The sequence below is a fragment of the Leptonychotes weddellii genome, chromosome 11 (assembly GCF_054177405.1).
Source record: "Leptonychotes weddellii isolate Sample4059 chromosome 11, ASM5417740v2, whole genome shotgun sequence".
NCBI lineage: Eukaryota > Metazoa > Chordata > Mammalia > Carnivora > Phocidae > Leptonychotes > Leptonychotes weddellii.
In genome coordinates this window covers 45783170-45798832 of record NC_138379.1, presented here as the reverse complement: position 1 = coordinate 45798832, position 15663 = coordinate 45783170, and the positions used below count along the sequence as shown (strand labels likewise).

Sequence of the window (15663 nt, the reverse complement as noted above, 5' to 3'; positions counted from 1 at the left end):
TTTTTTTTTTTTAAAGATTTTATTTATTTATTTGAGACAGAGAGAATGAGAGACAGAGAGCATGAGAGGGAGGAGGGTCAGAGGGAGAAGCAGACTCCCTGCCGAGCAGGGAGCCCGATGCGGGACTCGATTCAGGGACTCCAGGATCATGACCTGAGCCGAAGGCAGTCGCTTAACCAACTGAGCCACCCAGGCGCCCTGGAATTTTGAGTGTAGACTGGAGGCTTCCTTGGCAGAAATGGTGTAGAGGGGATCATTTGGGAGCTGCACCAGATTTATTCATTCATATAATAAATATTAAGACCTTACTCTGTATTAGGAACTCTGCTAGGCACTTGATATGCAATAGATAATAAGAATCATAGTCCCTGTTGTCTTATATTTAAGTAGGAGGATAGGCAATAAACAAGTAGATGTGTAATATAATTTCACATAATAATAAGTTCTAGAGAACAAAGTTAAGCAAGACAAAGTGTTAGAGAGTGATGGGGTGCTATTTTAGGTAGGATGGTCAAGGAAAGTGTCTAATTGGATGGCCTTTTAAGTCAACTCACAGAGGTCTGGACCAAGAATCAGAAGATCTGGGTTCTTCTGTCCCTGTACCTTTGTGACTTAGCAAAATTACTTAAATTTTCAAGGTTAGGGTTTCTTTATATATAAAATGGTAGCAGGAATCCCTGCCTTGAGGTTATGGGGAGTATTGTAAAGATTCAGTGAGTTAGTGGACAGTGAAAGTGCTTTCTTAACCAACTGAGCCACCCAGGCGCCCAGTGAAAGTGCTTTCTTAAATGGTGAGTAGCATGATGCTTGGCTCTGCCTTTTCTAAGTCAAGAGAATGAGTGAACAGTATGGGAGCCAGCCAGATGTTTTCAACACCTGGAAGGCCAAAGGTGTTGTACATGAATGTTCCCAGTAGCATTATTTATAGTCAAAAAAGTGGAGACAACCCAAATGTCCATCAACTGATAAATAAACAAAATGTGAAGTATCCATATAATGGAATATTATGCAGCCATAAAATGGAACAAAGTACTGATAGATGCTACAACATGGATGAAGCTTGAAAAATTATGCGAAATGAAAAGACAATATATTATGTGATTCCATTTATTGAAATGTCCAGAATAGGCACATCTGTATAGACAGAAAATAGATTAGAGGTTGCCAGGGGCTAGGCGGCAGGGGTAATGGGGAGTGACTGCTAATGGGTATGGGGTTTATTTTTAGGGTGATGAAAATGTTCTGAAATTAGATCGTTGGTGATGGCTGCATTACTTTGTGAATATACTGAAAACCACTGAATTGTACCTTTAAAAGGGTGAATTGTATGGTATACAAATTATATCTCAATAAAAACAAAAATAACTTGGATTTGCTAAAAACTGTTGGTTTTAACACAGTTGTAGAAATTTATCATTTATTTTCTTTCTGATTGGAAGTCTTCCCCCAGGACTTCAGCCCACAAAGGTGAGGGCTTCCCAGTTTAGATGTGAGCCTGAACATGATTTTAGGCACGGGCCCACCAGTGAGTAGGTGGAGCAACATTGTCCTGCTTTGGTTCAAGGGACTTTTCCTGCCTTTGGCTGGATAAGTATGGATGAATCACTCCCTATAGTCTGAAGGATGTGGGATGTGAAGAATGAGCTGTCATCTCTGTTCTGATGACATCTTGAGTATCACACAGTTGTAGATCCAAATATAGGTGCTGAACCATTTGCCCTGAATTCTTTATGGAGAACTCCCTGGGAACCAGTGGAGGATAGGGAGAAAGATAATCGAAGCTTGTGGGAGCAACCAGGTGAAACCAGGTGAGACACCAGTGACAGATATTTTTTTCATCTTCTTACAGATGAGCTATTGAAAGCTCAAGGGAAGTTTTTTTGCTTTTTTTTTTTTTCCTTTTTACTCTGTCAACACTTATTGGTGGACTCTCATGTGGCCGTTCCATCGACCACGTCCTGAAGGAGTTCCCAAACACACCTTCCTGGGTCCAGGGAATGGTTCAGCCAGGATATGCACAGAGGAGGGAGAGACGGCTATGAGCTGGGCGATGAGAGGAAGCCTGGGAAAGCCAGCCTGAACCCAGGACTGGAGGGCAGCGTACACTTGGGACAACAGGGAGAGCAAGGCAGGATACATTCTTGTCCTTATACTTGCTGTCTTGTTAATGTACCTGCTTACTTTCACGCTACAACAAACCGGCCTTTGAGCACCTGCTTTAACTGGAGACACAGACATTATGAGACGCGGGCCCTGCCTTGGAAGTGCGTAATGTTCTGGGGTACACAGAGCTGGAAAGAGTTGACTCTGGTGGCATATGGGTCAGGGTGTGCACCAGGCATGGGCTTGGTGTGCAAGACTGCGGACGGACTGACTCTGATTTGGGATTAGGGAAGGTTTCCCTTAGGCAGGCGTTGAGACAGGGCCTTGATAGAGGAACCAGATGGGAAAGCAGAGGTACAGAATGCTTCTTTGTCAGGTGTGGGCCTTTGATTTTTGCCCTCGGATTTGATGAAGGAATAAAGGGTCTGTGTCCGGGAATAGCGCTCTCCCTGCCGCCCCTTTAAGCAGCGCTCGGCTGACTGTGGAAGGCCCTTCCCTGTCCTGCACTTGTTCCATTGCTGTTTTGGAAAGATGAAGCCCGAGAGGTGCCAGAGCCATGCCAGTTGCTATGGGGCCAGAAACAGGTGAGGCCTCTAGTCCTGCTTGAGTTAAGGAGTGAGGGGCTTGTCCTCTTCAGTCAGCTTGAGGCCTGCTTTTGCTATGAAACTGGATAAGTAGTCCACACAGCTTGTTTTTCATCTGGGGCTATTTTCAGCGCTGGAGCCCAGCAAGGTGGAATGATTGAGATACTTTTGTAGGGTTCAAGCTTTTGCCAGATCCTATTTGCCAGGCTATGGACCCAGCCGTTTCCCGGGAGGTCAGCTTTTCCAAACAGGCAGTGCTAAAAGGAAGGAGCGCTTTCCTTTCCTCACAATGGGTAGTGTAAGGACAGGTGAAGGTGGGTGGTCAGTGTAATATTGCAACCCAGGTCCTAAATGGAGATGCGCTATAGTTTGGAACATTGCCATGTGGTCCCTAGAGCAGTTTTGAGGAACTCACCTGGATCCTTCTTGCATTTTTATGGTCATCGCGATGGCCAGGCTCTACTAGGGGAGGGGCTCCCTAAATGTATACACTGATGCTGGCCAGAGACTTGATCTCTTCTGTGCCTGCGTGTCTGGGAGTCTCCTCGGGAGGTCCCTAGTTAGTGAGTGCTTACTGTGTGCCGGGCAGCTCTGGTGGGCCCCGTGCTAGATGCTGAGGTTGCGTCAGAGATGCCTAGGATGAGATCAACACAGTGCCCTGCACATAAATAAATACTTGCAGTTTAGTAAACGTTGGTCCACGAACATATAAAACCAAAACCAAAATAGTTTTTACAGGAACTCAGAAGGGTTATGAGAAGGGAACCGGCAGTCATCAGGTGCCTACTGTGTGCCCGCAGCTGTGGCGAGAGCTTTCACGTTTAGCTTTTCATACAGCCTTCTGAGGTGATTGTTGTTATCAGTATCTTACAGGAACAAGTAAGAGGTTCATTACTTGGCCAAAGTCACTTTCTTTTTTTTAAAGATTTTATTTATTTATTCATTAGAGACAGAGAGAGAGAGGCAGAGGGAGAAGCAGGCTCCCCACTGAGCAGGGAGCCCGATGCGGGGCTCGATCCCAGGACCCTGGGATCATGACCTGAGCCGAAGGCAGACGCTTAACCATCTGAGCCACCCAGGCGCCCCCAAAGTCACTTTCTCTCAGCCTTACCTCAACTCTTTGTTGAGGAGCCACATCTTGACATGGCAGGTGCCTGATAGACTAAGTGTGCCTCATTTTAAATACTGCGTGGGTGAGTCGGGTGCGTTGGGCTAGCCTGAGTCTTTGTGAAGTCAGCAGGAGGTGCAGCTGTGTGCCTAGGCAGGGTGCTGATAATACAGATAAGGGTAATAAAATGTGTATAACCTCAGGGAAGTACCATCTCATAGGGGTGATAGGTAAATAGATAATATAGGGTCTAGGTATCAAGCCATAAAAGCAAGGTTGGGCCCCCTTTACTTTGTGAGGGGTGTGGTGGCTAGGAACTGTTACTGTGAGACCCTCTGTACCTTAGCTCTCCTCCATCCCTGCAGCTCCTCAGAGTAATCTTCCTCACGGCCTGACCATGTGTTTTGACAGTTTAATGAGTCTTGCCTTGTTATTTCTTGAGACTAGATGCTCATTTTTTTCTTGCCACCACTTAGACTTGGGTCTCTTACCCACTCTGGACCTTAGCTGCCTTATCTGTAAAATGAGGCTAATGATAGATAGGTATGTCACGGTCTGAAAGCAGGGACCAATCCAGGTGGTGATCTCTGGAGACTGACCTTGTTCTCCCATGTCTGTGATTTCTCTGATCAGACCCATCTGGTCCTAATATAGGGCTGGGCAGCTAGGAGGCTTGGGATTAAGTTTGTCACAGAGATTACAGAGAGTATTTTATGGCACCTCAAAATTCTAAAACTTTTCTCTGTCACTACCATTAGACCCCCGCAGCAATGCCATAAGCTCTTGGCTTCTGGCCAGTCTCTTGGACTAAATCAGTGTTTCTAGCCTGACAGTAAGGATATGACTGAAGTCTGAAGCTCAAGAGGATATTGTAGATACATATGTTTTCTAGTGTGGTGTCTTTCATTGTGAGCTAGGTCAGATAGAGCTAGTGGTTTCCTCATTTTCCTTCTGGAAGGCATAGCCTAAGTAATGGGATCGGGAGCCCACCCTTAGGATAGTCACTTCTTCAGGCACTGGGCCAGAAGTCTGAAGCTCCATGAAACACTGGTCATGTACAATACCCACTTGAGTTCTAAACTTGTAAAATAGTCAACTTTGGTATAACACTTGGGGTGGGGGTCCCAAGGTACCTAGCAGGAGGTTGCAGAAACTCTGAGCTACAGCTAAGTCCACCACTAACTGATCAGTTAATAATAATAAAAATCATAATGTTTATTGTTATGATAAAAAACTTTTGTATTATGTACACTTATTATTTACCTTATATAATTGTCACAATAGCCAATGAGATAGATACTGTTATTCTCGTTTTATAAATGAGGAATCTAGGGCGCCTGGGTGGCTCAGTCGTTAAGCGTCTGCCTTCGGCTCAGGTCATGATCCCAGAGTCCCGGGATCAAGTCCCACATCGGGCTCCCTGCTCTGAGGGAAGCCTGCTTCTCCCTCTCCCACTCCCCCTGCTTATGTTCCTGCTCTCTCTGTCTCTCTCTGTCAAATAAATAAAATCTTTAAAATAAATAAATAAATAAATAAATGAGGAATCTAAGGTCACATGTCTAGTAATTGGTGTAAGTGGGACTCAACCTAATTAGGGATTTCATGTTCTAATTCCAAGGCCTGTGTTTTTAACCAGTACATTATGCTGCCTCCCCAGTGATCTGGATATATGCTTATATTTCTGTGGGCCAGGCTGCCTTGTTGGGAGGAAGGCGATGTGGTAACAGGTTGTCTCTTCCTCAGCACCTGAAAGTCATTTATTTTTGGAATGCGTGCCGAGCGCCAGGCACTGTTTAGATACCAGGGATACTAATTTTGTTAAGTCATATTTTGATTTATTCAATAAAAAAAGGTAGTATAGCATAAAGTAGAGGGCATTGAGCTAGATCCAGAATCCTGGCTCCACTTCTTACTAACTTTGTGACCTTTGAACGGCTTACTCAACTTCTCTTAAATCAATTACTATATTTATTTATTTATTTATTTTTTAAAGATTTTTTTTTTAAATTTATTTATTTGAGACAGAGAGAACGAGAGAGAGAGAGCACATGAGAGGGGGGAGGGTCAGAGGGAGAAGCAGGTTCCTTGCTGAGCAGGGAGCTCGATGCGGGACTCGATCCTGGGACTCCAGGATCATGACCTGAGCTGAAGGCAGTCGCTTAACCAACTGAGCCACCCAGGCGCCCTCAATTACTATATTTAAAGCTCTTAGAACAGTGCCTAGCCCCAGGGTGAGTGCTCAATAAATGTTAGTTATTATTATTACTATTATTATTATTATTATGTGTGTGTTTTTTTTAAGATTTTATTTATTTATTTGACAGAGAGAGAGAGAACAAATAGGCAGAGTGGCAGGCAGAGGGAGAGGGAGAAGCAGGCTCCCCGCTGAGCAGGGAGCCCGATGCGGGGCTCAATCCCAGGACCCTGGGATCATGACCTGAGCTGAAGGCAGACGCTTAACTGCCTGAGCCACCCAGGTGCCCCAGTGTGTGTGTGTTTAAGTAGGCTCCATGCCCCGCGTGGGCCCGGTGTGGAGCCCAGCGCAGGTCTTGAACTCATGACCCTGAGATCAAGACCTGAGCTGAGATCAAGAGTCGGATGCTTAACCGACTGAGCCACCCAGGTACCCCCATGTTCGCTATTATTAATACCATTTCTAAATTGAGAGCTAATAAATATCAGACTGTGGGAATAGAGTGGTAAACAAGATAATCTCAACCCTGTCCTTACAGAGTTTACAGTCTAGTGAAGAAGATAGATTTATTTATTTATTAATTTTTAAACAAATGGTTAATAGTACGATGAGTGGTGGGAAGAAGTGCGGAGTGGTGTGGGTCGCTGCAGAGAGGGACCTCACGGCATCTGCGGGCCCAGGAGTTTCTGAGTAAATGTCCCAGGTGGGCCCTGAGGTGAAATAGGAACAGCACAAACCCTGGAGCCTGACTGCTCTGCCACTTATCTGTGCCACTTTGGGCAAGTTACTTAATTAGCCTGTGCCTTTTATCTGAATAATGAGGATAATAATAGTATCCATCTCACGAGGTAGTTATGAGGATTAATAAGTAATATTTGTAAAGTGCTAAGGGTAGTGCCTGGCACATAGTAAGTAGTCTATAAATAGGTTAAATAAAATAAATAGGTGAAGCACACTCTTTTTAAAGCATAAATCTTGGTATTCCTCTCTTTAAAATTTTGTATTAACTTGTCCTATCTTGTAGGTTAAAGCCTATGTTCTTTAATATGGCAAATAATAGGATGATCATATCTTTCTGGGATAGTCCTTGTTTACAATTATTTTTCTGGTTCTCTTTTACTCTCAGAAGTGACCATGTTTTGGGACGCCTGGGAGGCTCAGTGGGTTGAGCATCCGACTCTTGACTTTGGCTCAGGTCATGATTCCAGGGTTGTGAGATCAAGCCCCACTTTGGGCCCTGTGCGCAGAGTGAAGTCTGCTTGAGATACTCTTTCTCCCTCTCTCTGTTCCTCCCCCCTGCATTTTCTCTCTCTCTCTCTCAAATAAATAAATAAATAAAATCTAAAAAAAAAATAGAAGTGACCCTGCTTAGACTATGAATTACACGGCCATTCACATATGATGACCTTCCAAATGAGGCTTGCCGTGGTCTGACCCCTCTGTATTGCTCCAGTCTCATCTTTTGACATTGCTCTGCTAGTGCCTTACCTAAGCGTTTCTTTTCTTTCTTTTTTTTAAAAAAGATTTTATTTTATTTATTTGAAACAGAGAGAGAGAGAGAGAGAGAGAGCACAAGAGGGGGTAGGGTAAGAGGGAGAAGCAGCCTCCCCGCTGAGCAGGGAGCCCGATGCGGGACTCGATCCCAGGACTCCGGGATCATGACCTGAACTGAAGGCAGACACTTAACCAGCTGAGCCACCCAGGCGCCCTTACCTAAGCGTTTCTGCGAACTACTTGTCATTTCCCAAAGCCATGCCATATTTTATTGTTTTGGTTTATTTATTTATTTATTTTGCATTTCTGAACCTTTGTATATGCTGTGCTCTCTGCCTGGAATGACCTCTCCCTTTTACCACCATCTTTTTTTCCCCTAGCACCACCCTCTGGGCATATATGTACTCATTCTTCGAGATATACCTCATTTATCTTCTATAAAGACTTGGCCTTGCATACTCAGCTAGGTTTATTTTCTCTTTTGTGCCATTAGTGTAATTAGCGTAACTTTTCATTATGATTCTTATCACCACTGTACTGCAATTATTTACTTTTATGGCCTCCTACCAGATTTTGAGTTGCTACAGGGCAAGGACTGAGTACTCTTTATTCCATTAAAATAAAGTATTAAGTTATGACATAAATATGATTAAATGAATGAAATGCTTGATGCATTTTTACACGTGTGTATACCCATATAACTACCACCTAGATCAACATACAGATACATTTCTGCATCTTCAGAGTCTGGCGTACTAGTTGGCAAACGTTTTCTGTAAGGGACCAGATAGTAAGTGTTTTAGGCTTGATGGGCCTCATGGTTTTTGTTGAAGTGGCAAGTTGTTGCAGGAAAGCAGCCATAGGCTGTCTGTAAATGAACATGCATGAATGTGTTCCAATAAAACTTTATTTGCAAAGACAAGTCTTGGTCTGGATTTGGCCTGAGGACCACAGTTTGCGTATCCCTTATCTAGCACAGTGCCCAAAGACAAAATAGAAGTTCAGTAAATATCTGTTGATATACTGACAGAAACTTTGATCTTAGAAACCATTTTCTTGTTTTTTTCTAGTACTGGAGCAACTTGTACCTGCAGATCAGGGCTGTGCTTTTGAGAAGTACATCTTGAAGCAGGTTGCCTTTTCACAAGTTGTGTTCATCAGGGAATCAAAATGTCACCTCTTCCAACACAGTTTTGGTGGCCTGTGGTCTCTGGTAACTTTGGGATCCATGAAAGCAGTGAAAGGGTGTATTTATGTAATCCCTGAGGCTATGGACTATGTCTTCTTCATTTTGTCCTTAGTGCCTACGACCAGGGACACTTAGTAAATATTTGTTTTTGAATGAATAAATGAACTTAAGTTCCTTTCAGTATTTCAGTAAGCCTAATGGAAATTGTACCTTTACTTACAATAGAAGTGTCTTTGCTTTTGGTTTGTAATTGTCAGTGCTGTGTGGTAACACTAGTTTGCTCAAGCTGGTTGGTGCTTTGACTGGCAGTTGATGCATCATAGGACATAAACCTGTCCAGTGAGTGAGTGACCTTGGACACAAGTATACAGCCAAAATAAGCAACTGGTAGCACGGCCCCGTGCTTGAATGTCTGCATGTTTACTTTCACTTTCTTGCTCATTCTAATCAAAGCCAAGATGGTGAGGTGTGTGATTTCAAAATATTGTTATGAAGCTTTGATAATTGTATATGGTTGGTTGAAATCTGGATCAGCATTTTGAAAAGAAAAAGTAGTGATAATAAACACAGCTGAAAATGTTGAATTATTTCTCAGTAAGTGCACTTTGTTTATAGACAAAATCATTCAAAACATGAGGGGCTGTGGAAGGCAAACAGAATCTAAGTGTTGATAAAAAGGATCGGTTTCATTATTTCTGAGCCAGACATAGGCAGTTAAACTGTCATTAACATGAAACTTTTTTCCCCCTGATAGTTGACCTTCATCCACAAGTGCCTGGCACTTATTTATTTTTTGTCATTTAAGATTGGTAGTTAGAGACCTGGAGCCTAGGCTGAGGGTAAGTTTTCAGTCATAGAGTCTCTAAGGCGCTTTCCCATTACTGCCCTCCCCATTCCCCTCTACACACACATACTGTAGCTGGCCAGGCACACAGAGGTTGCCCACAGCATTGAATCTTAATTCCTGCTGCCTCTCATGTCTTCACAGAATTTTATGTGTGTTTTCTGAAGATTCGAAGGGATTGGCATGAAGGCTGGGGTGGGATGGGGGTTGAGTAACTTTAGTGTCAGGAGTAAAAGGCAAGTGATCTCCCTAAGTGGTCCTAACAATCATATATACTTTAGATAAATACACAGCATTTTAATCTCTTATTTTATTTGATCCTTGTTGCTATCCTTGGAGGTAGCCCTATTTGCACAAGGGTAAGAACCTCAGAGGGTAACTTTTTTAAAGGTGTCACACTGCTATTAAGGCGCAGAGCCAAGATTCGAAGCCAGGTTCTCTTACTTGGGTATCTGTATTCCATATAATGCAGCGTTGGTTTTCAGACTGTTTTCTAGGTATCCTAGGGCTTCCCAAGCTGCCTCAGGGATCACTCTGGGAGAAATGAGTCATTGGGAGGAGCTCTAGGCTTTACTCATATGTCTCAACTGTAGCCCCTCCACACTCAGCTTATTTTTGAACTTGAAAAAAACCTTTTGGGGGTGCCTGGGTGGCTCATCCAGTTAAGCGTCCGACTCTTGATTTCAACTGGGGTCATGATCTCAGGGTCATAAGATGAGATCAAGCTCTGTGCTGGGCATGGAGCCTGCTTGAGATTCTCTCTTTCCCGGGGCCTGGATGGCTCAGTTGGTTGGATGTCTGCCTTCGGCTCAGGTCACGATCCTGGGGTCCTGGGTTGAGCCCCGCGTTGGGCTCTCTGCTCAGCGGGGAGCCTGCTTCTCCCTCTCCCTCTGCTGCTCCCCCTGCTTGTCCTCTCTCTCTCTGTCAAATAGATAAATAAAATCTTTTTTTTAAAGATTTTATTTATTTATTTGAGAGAATGAGATAGAGAGAGAGAGCATGAGATGGGGGAGGGTCAGAGGGAGAAGCGGACTCCCCGCCGAGCAGGGAGTCCGATGCGGGACTTGATCCTGGGACTCCAGGATCATGACCTGAGCCAAGGCAGTCGCTTAACCAACTGAGCCACCCAGGTGCCCCTAAATAAATAAAATCTTAAAAAAAAAAAAAATTCTCTTTCTCTCTTCCTCTAACCCCCCACCCGCCAACTCATGCTTATGCACATTCTCTCTTAACAAAAAACAAAAAAAAGCCAACCTTTCATATTATAGAAAAATTTGAACATATTTAAAACTAGAGAGGGCAGGGGCGCCTGGGTGGCTTAGTTGGTTGAGCGCCCCACTCTCGATTTCAGTTCAGGTTTCAATTCAGGTCATGATCTCAGGGTCGTGGGATGGAGCTCGGCTTCACCCACCTGCTCCGCGGGGAGTCTGCTTGAGATTCTCTTCCTCTTCCTCTGCCCCTCCCCCTGCTCTCATTCTCTCTCTCTCTGTCAAATAAATAAATTAAAAAAACAAACAAATTAGAGAGAGGGCAGTATAATGAACCCCGATGTGCCCATTACTCTCCATCTGCAATTATGTACTCAAGGCCAGTCTTATTAATTCTATTTCATCTTTACTGTCCCACCTGTTTGGATTATTTTGAAGCAAATTCTAGGCATATTATTTCATTCACAAACATTATTATGTATTTCTAAAAGAACTGTATTTGAAAACAACCAAAATATCATTATGACACCTAAAAATACAATAATAATCCTTTAATATCAACTAGTCAGTGTTTAAGTTGATTTATTCATATCAGTGTCCAGCGAAGCTCTATACATTGGTTGAGCTAAAACTTTTTTTTTTAATGTAGTTCCATTTCTTTATTTTTGGTTTTGTTTCCCTTGCCTGAAGAGACAGATCAAAAAAAAAAAAAATTGCTTAGACCAATGTCCAAGAGCTTATTCCTATGTATTCTTCTAGGAGTTTTATGGGTTCTGGTCTTTTTTTTTTAAGATTTTATTTATTTATTTGACAGAGAGAGACACAGCAAGAGAGGGAACACAAGCAGGGGGAGTGGGAGAGGGAGAAGCAGGCTTCTCGCCGAGCAGGGAGCCCGATGCGGGATGACCTGAGCCGAAGCAGACGCCTAACGACTGAACCCCCCAGGTGCCCCAGGTTCTGGTCTTATATTTAAGTTTTTAATCCATTTTGAAATTATTTTTGTGTATGGTGTAAGAAAGTGGTCCAGTTTCATTCTTTTCCACATATTTGTGCAGTTTTCCCAACACCATTTATTGAAGAGACTGTCTTTTCCCTGTTGTATGTCCTTGCCTCCTTTGTTCAAGATTAAATGACAGTATAAATGTAGGTTTAATTCTGGGCTGTCTATTCTTTTTATTTTTTTTTTTAAGATTTTATTTATTTATTTGACGAGTTGGGGGATCACAAGTATGCAGAGTGGCAGGCAGAGGGAGAGGGAGAAGCAGGTTCCCCGCTGAGCAGAGAGCCAGATGGGGGGCTCCATCCCAGGATCCTGGGATCATGACCTGAGCCGAAGGCAGACGTTTAACCGACTGAGCCACCCGGATGCCCCTGGACTGTCTATGCTATTCAGCTGATCTCTGTGTCTGTTTTTGTGCCAGTATAATATTGTTTTGATTATATTGTTTTGTAGTATAGTTTGAAATCAGGGAACATGATACCTCCAGCTTTTTTCTTCTTTCTTAAGATTATTTGGCTATTTGGGATCTTTTGTGGTTCCATACAAATTTTAGGAATATTTGTTCTAGTTCTGTGAAAAATGCCATTGGTATTCTCATAGGGGTTGCATTGAATCTGTAGATTGCTTTGGGTAGTGTGGACATTTTAACAATATTAATTCTTCCAATCCATGAGCATTATGTATATTTTTTAAAAAATATTTTATTTATTTATTTGAGATAGTGAGAATGAGAGCATGAGCTGGGAGACAGAGGGAGAGGGAGAAGCAGGTACCCATTGAGCAGGGAGCCTAATGTGGGGCTCAATCTCAGGACCCTGGGATCATGACCTGAGCCCAAGGCAGACGCTTAACCGACTGAGCCACTCAGGTGCCCCAAGCATTGTATATCTTTCCATTTAATTGTGTCTTTTTTAGTTTCTTTCATTGGTGTCTTACAGTTTTCCATTTTGTTTATCAGTGTCTTACAGTTTTAATTTCTTTCATCAGTGTCTTACCGTATAGGTCTTTTACCTCCTTGGTAAATTTATTTATAAATTTATTCCTAGGTATTTTATTCTTTTTGATGCAATTATAGATGGGATTATTTTCTTAATTGTTTTTCCTAATAGCTCATTAATAGCATATAGAAATACAACAAATTTCTGTATATTAATTTTGTATCCTGAAACTTTACTGAATTATTTGTTAGTTCTAATAGTTTTCTGGTGGAGTCTTTAGGGTTTTCTATATGTAGTATTATGTCATCGGCAAATAGTGACAGTTTTACTTCTTTTCCAATTTGGATGTCTTTTATTTCTTTTTTCTGGTTGATCTAAATCTTGAGTTTCTTCTAATCCACAGCTTCCCCCCGCCCTCCTTTTTTTCTTTTCCTTGCAATTCTGTGTTGAAGAAACTGGGTCATTTGTCCAGAAGAGTTTTCCAGTTTCTGGATTTTGCTGATTATCTCTCTATGGTGGCATTTAACATGTTCCTACGTTCTCTGTATTGTATTATAAATTGGTAGTTCGATCTTGAGGCTTGATCAGATTTAGGTTTAATCATTTTTTTTTAAGATTTTATTTATTTATTTGAGAGAGAGAAAAGAGAGAGGGAGAAAGAGTGGGGGGTGGGGTAGAGGGAAAAGCAGACTCCTAGCTGAGCAGGAAGGACACTGGGCTTGATCCCAGGACCCTGAGACCATGACCAGAGCCGAAGACAGACGCTTAACTGACTGATCCACCCAGATGCCCTGCTTTTCTTTCTTTTAGAAAGGATGTCCAACTATATCTGGTTTTCTCTCTTTTTATAATGTTTAGATTGATGAGTGGGTTCAGATATTATCAGTTTTATCTATTTGTTAAAATATTTCCCATCAGCTTTTTGCCTGATGATTTTGGGAGCCATTGATGTTTGCTACCTAGATCCATTATTGCATTAGAGATCTAATTAGATATTGAGACTCCTAATTAGATTTAATTTGAACTGCATTTGAAAGAGAGGGTTACACTGTTCAAAAATAAAGTTTGGAGACTATTGGATTGTAGCTGTTCTCTAAGAGCACCAATAACGCAGGAACCGGGAACTCTAAGTGGGGACAGTGACTGTAACTAACTTGTAGTACTTTTTAAACCTTCTTTACTTCCTCATGTGTGCTGTTTTTGGCCTACATTCTTTCCCAATGCAGCAGTTAAACCCTTACAACAAAAAGGGCCCATGTGTTTTAACTTTTAAAGAGCAAAATGGATGGACCATCTTACTCTAGAGCTGGGCTTGGGGGAGGGAGCCTTAGGGGTGGAATGAAAGTTCTGCTTTAATGAACAAAGGAAGTGGTTAGGTTCCTGGGGCCTATGCAGCTTCAAGAAGAGCCTGCAAAGTGACCTTGATGGCATCTAAGACTAGATACTTCCAGCTAAGAATGGGAGGACCAATCCCTTATCCTTACTCCTTTTTCTATAGCATAAGGGGACTTTCTAGTCTGTCCAAAGGGCCTGCCTGCTTAGGACTTAAGTTCTGTCCCATCTGACACGTTCGAGGCCCAGAGTCTTGGTAGCTGTAAGGCTGACTCTTAGGAATCCTGAACTGATAACCTCCGGACAGCCTGAGGGCTCCTTGTTCTGGGCTCTGTTCTGAGGAGGGCCAAGGGCAGGAGCTTCTTAGCAATAGCTGTGGCTGATCCTTGGCCGCAATACCTTATGCCAGTCTGGCCAAGAGAAGAGCTGCTGTGGAGCACTTGGTGTTCTATCTAGCCTTTGCAGAGGTCACAGGCAGACAGGCAGGGGAGCAAGGCCTTAATTAGCTGGGGACTGCTGGAGCAAAGCCATTTGGCAGTGACTTACCTCAGCTCTTCAGTGGGACTGGCTCCTTCTCCTAGTGACAGTGCAAATACTCCCTCATTTTATAGCTTTTGGGTCTCTGAGAGATCGCTCCTCTTCGTGAGCTTCAAGACACTTCTTGTGTAGTGCGGTTCAAGGCTGATTTTAAAAGCTAGTTTGGTGGAATGACAAAAATCTTTCCATCTGCACAGTGTTTTTTTAACCACTCAAGCATGTTTTATTTCATTTGTTCTGAACCAATAGTCTGTGAGTTATAGATGAGGAAATTGAAGCCCAGAAAGAAGTACTTAATTAAGATTATAGCTAATTGTACTCTGGCTTCTCAGACTAGAGTTCTTTCTACCAATATGTGAAAGACAAGGGGAAAGGAGGAGGATGGCAAATAAAATTGGGTAACTTTTATGTGCCAGGCACTGTTTAAGGTGCTTAGCTTAGTTTTCTCACAATGTTATATGGTTAAAAATTTTACCACTCTGAGCCCCAGAGTGCTTAAGTAATAACTTAGTCAATATTATAGCTAAGAAGTGTCAGTGCCTGGATTCAGATCTAAGTCTGTTTGACTTTAGAGCCTGTGTCTTTCTATCATTATACTATATTCCTTGACAGTTTTTTATTCTAAAAAATACTTATTGAGTTGCAGATGTGATGCTTGGTAGAAGGGTTACAAGAAAGTGTAAGATTCAGTAATCTCTGCCCTCATGGAACTCATAATTTTGGTGATAATTCACTGCCACGTTAGAGGGAATGGGGACAAGAAGTAGAGAGAGGGATAGGAGGCAGTGGGAGTTCAGGGATCCCCAGTCTTTCATGGTAGAGGATTTGCTAGAGGAGGCTTCCCAGAGAAGTAGGTACCTCAGCTAGTCTAGTGATGAAGGACATAGGCCCTGGGGTCAGTCTACCTAGGTCCCATCTTTTGCTAGTAATACTTTGGGCAAGTTACTTCACCTCTCTGAGCCTACTTCCTTATCTATAACATGGAGATAATCATATTATCTACCTCAAAGGACTGTTGTCAAGATTAAGATGAGCTAATTCATGTTGAACATTTAGCAGATTGCCTGACACATAATAAGCTCTCATTAATTGTCATCCATTATAATTATTATTGTCTAACCTGTGTTTCTCC

The 15663-nt window shown here is 42.6% G+C and overlaps 1 protein-coding gene across 4 annotated transcripts in view; it reads left to right on the top strand.

The window, feature by feature from the left end:
* The window catches only part of STIM1 (stromal interaction molecule 1), a 177650-nt gene that overhangs the window by 25787 nt on the left and 136200 nt on the right, over window positions 1-15663 (top strand). The window lies entirely within an intron of this gene.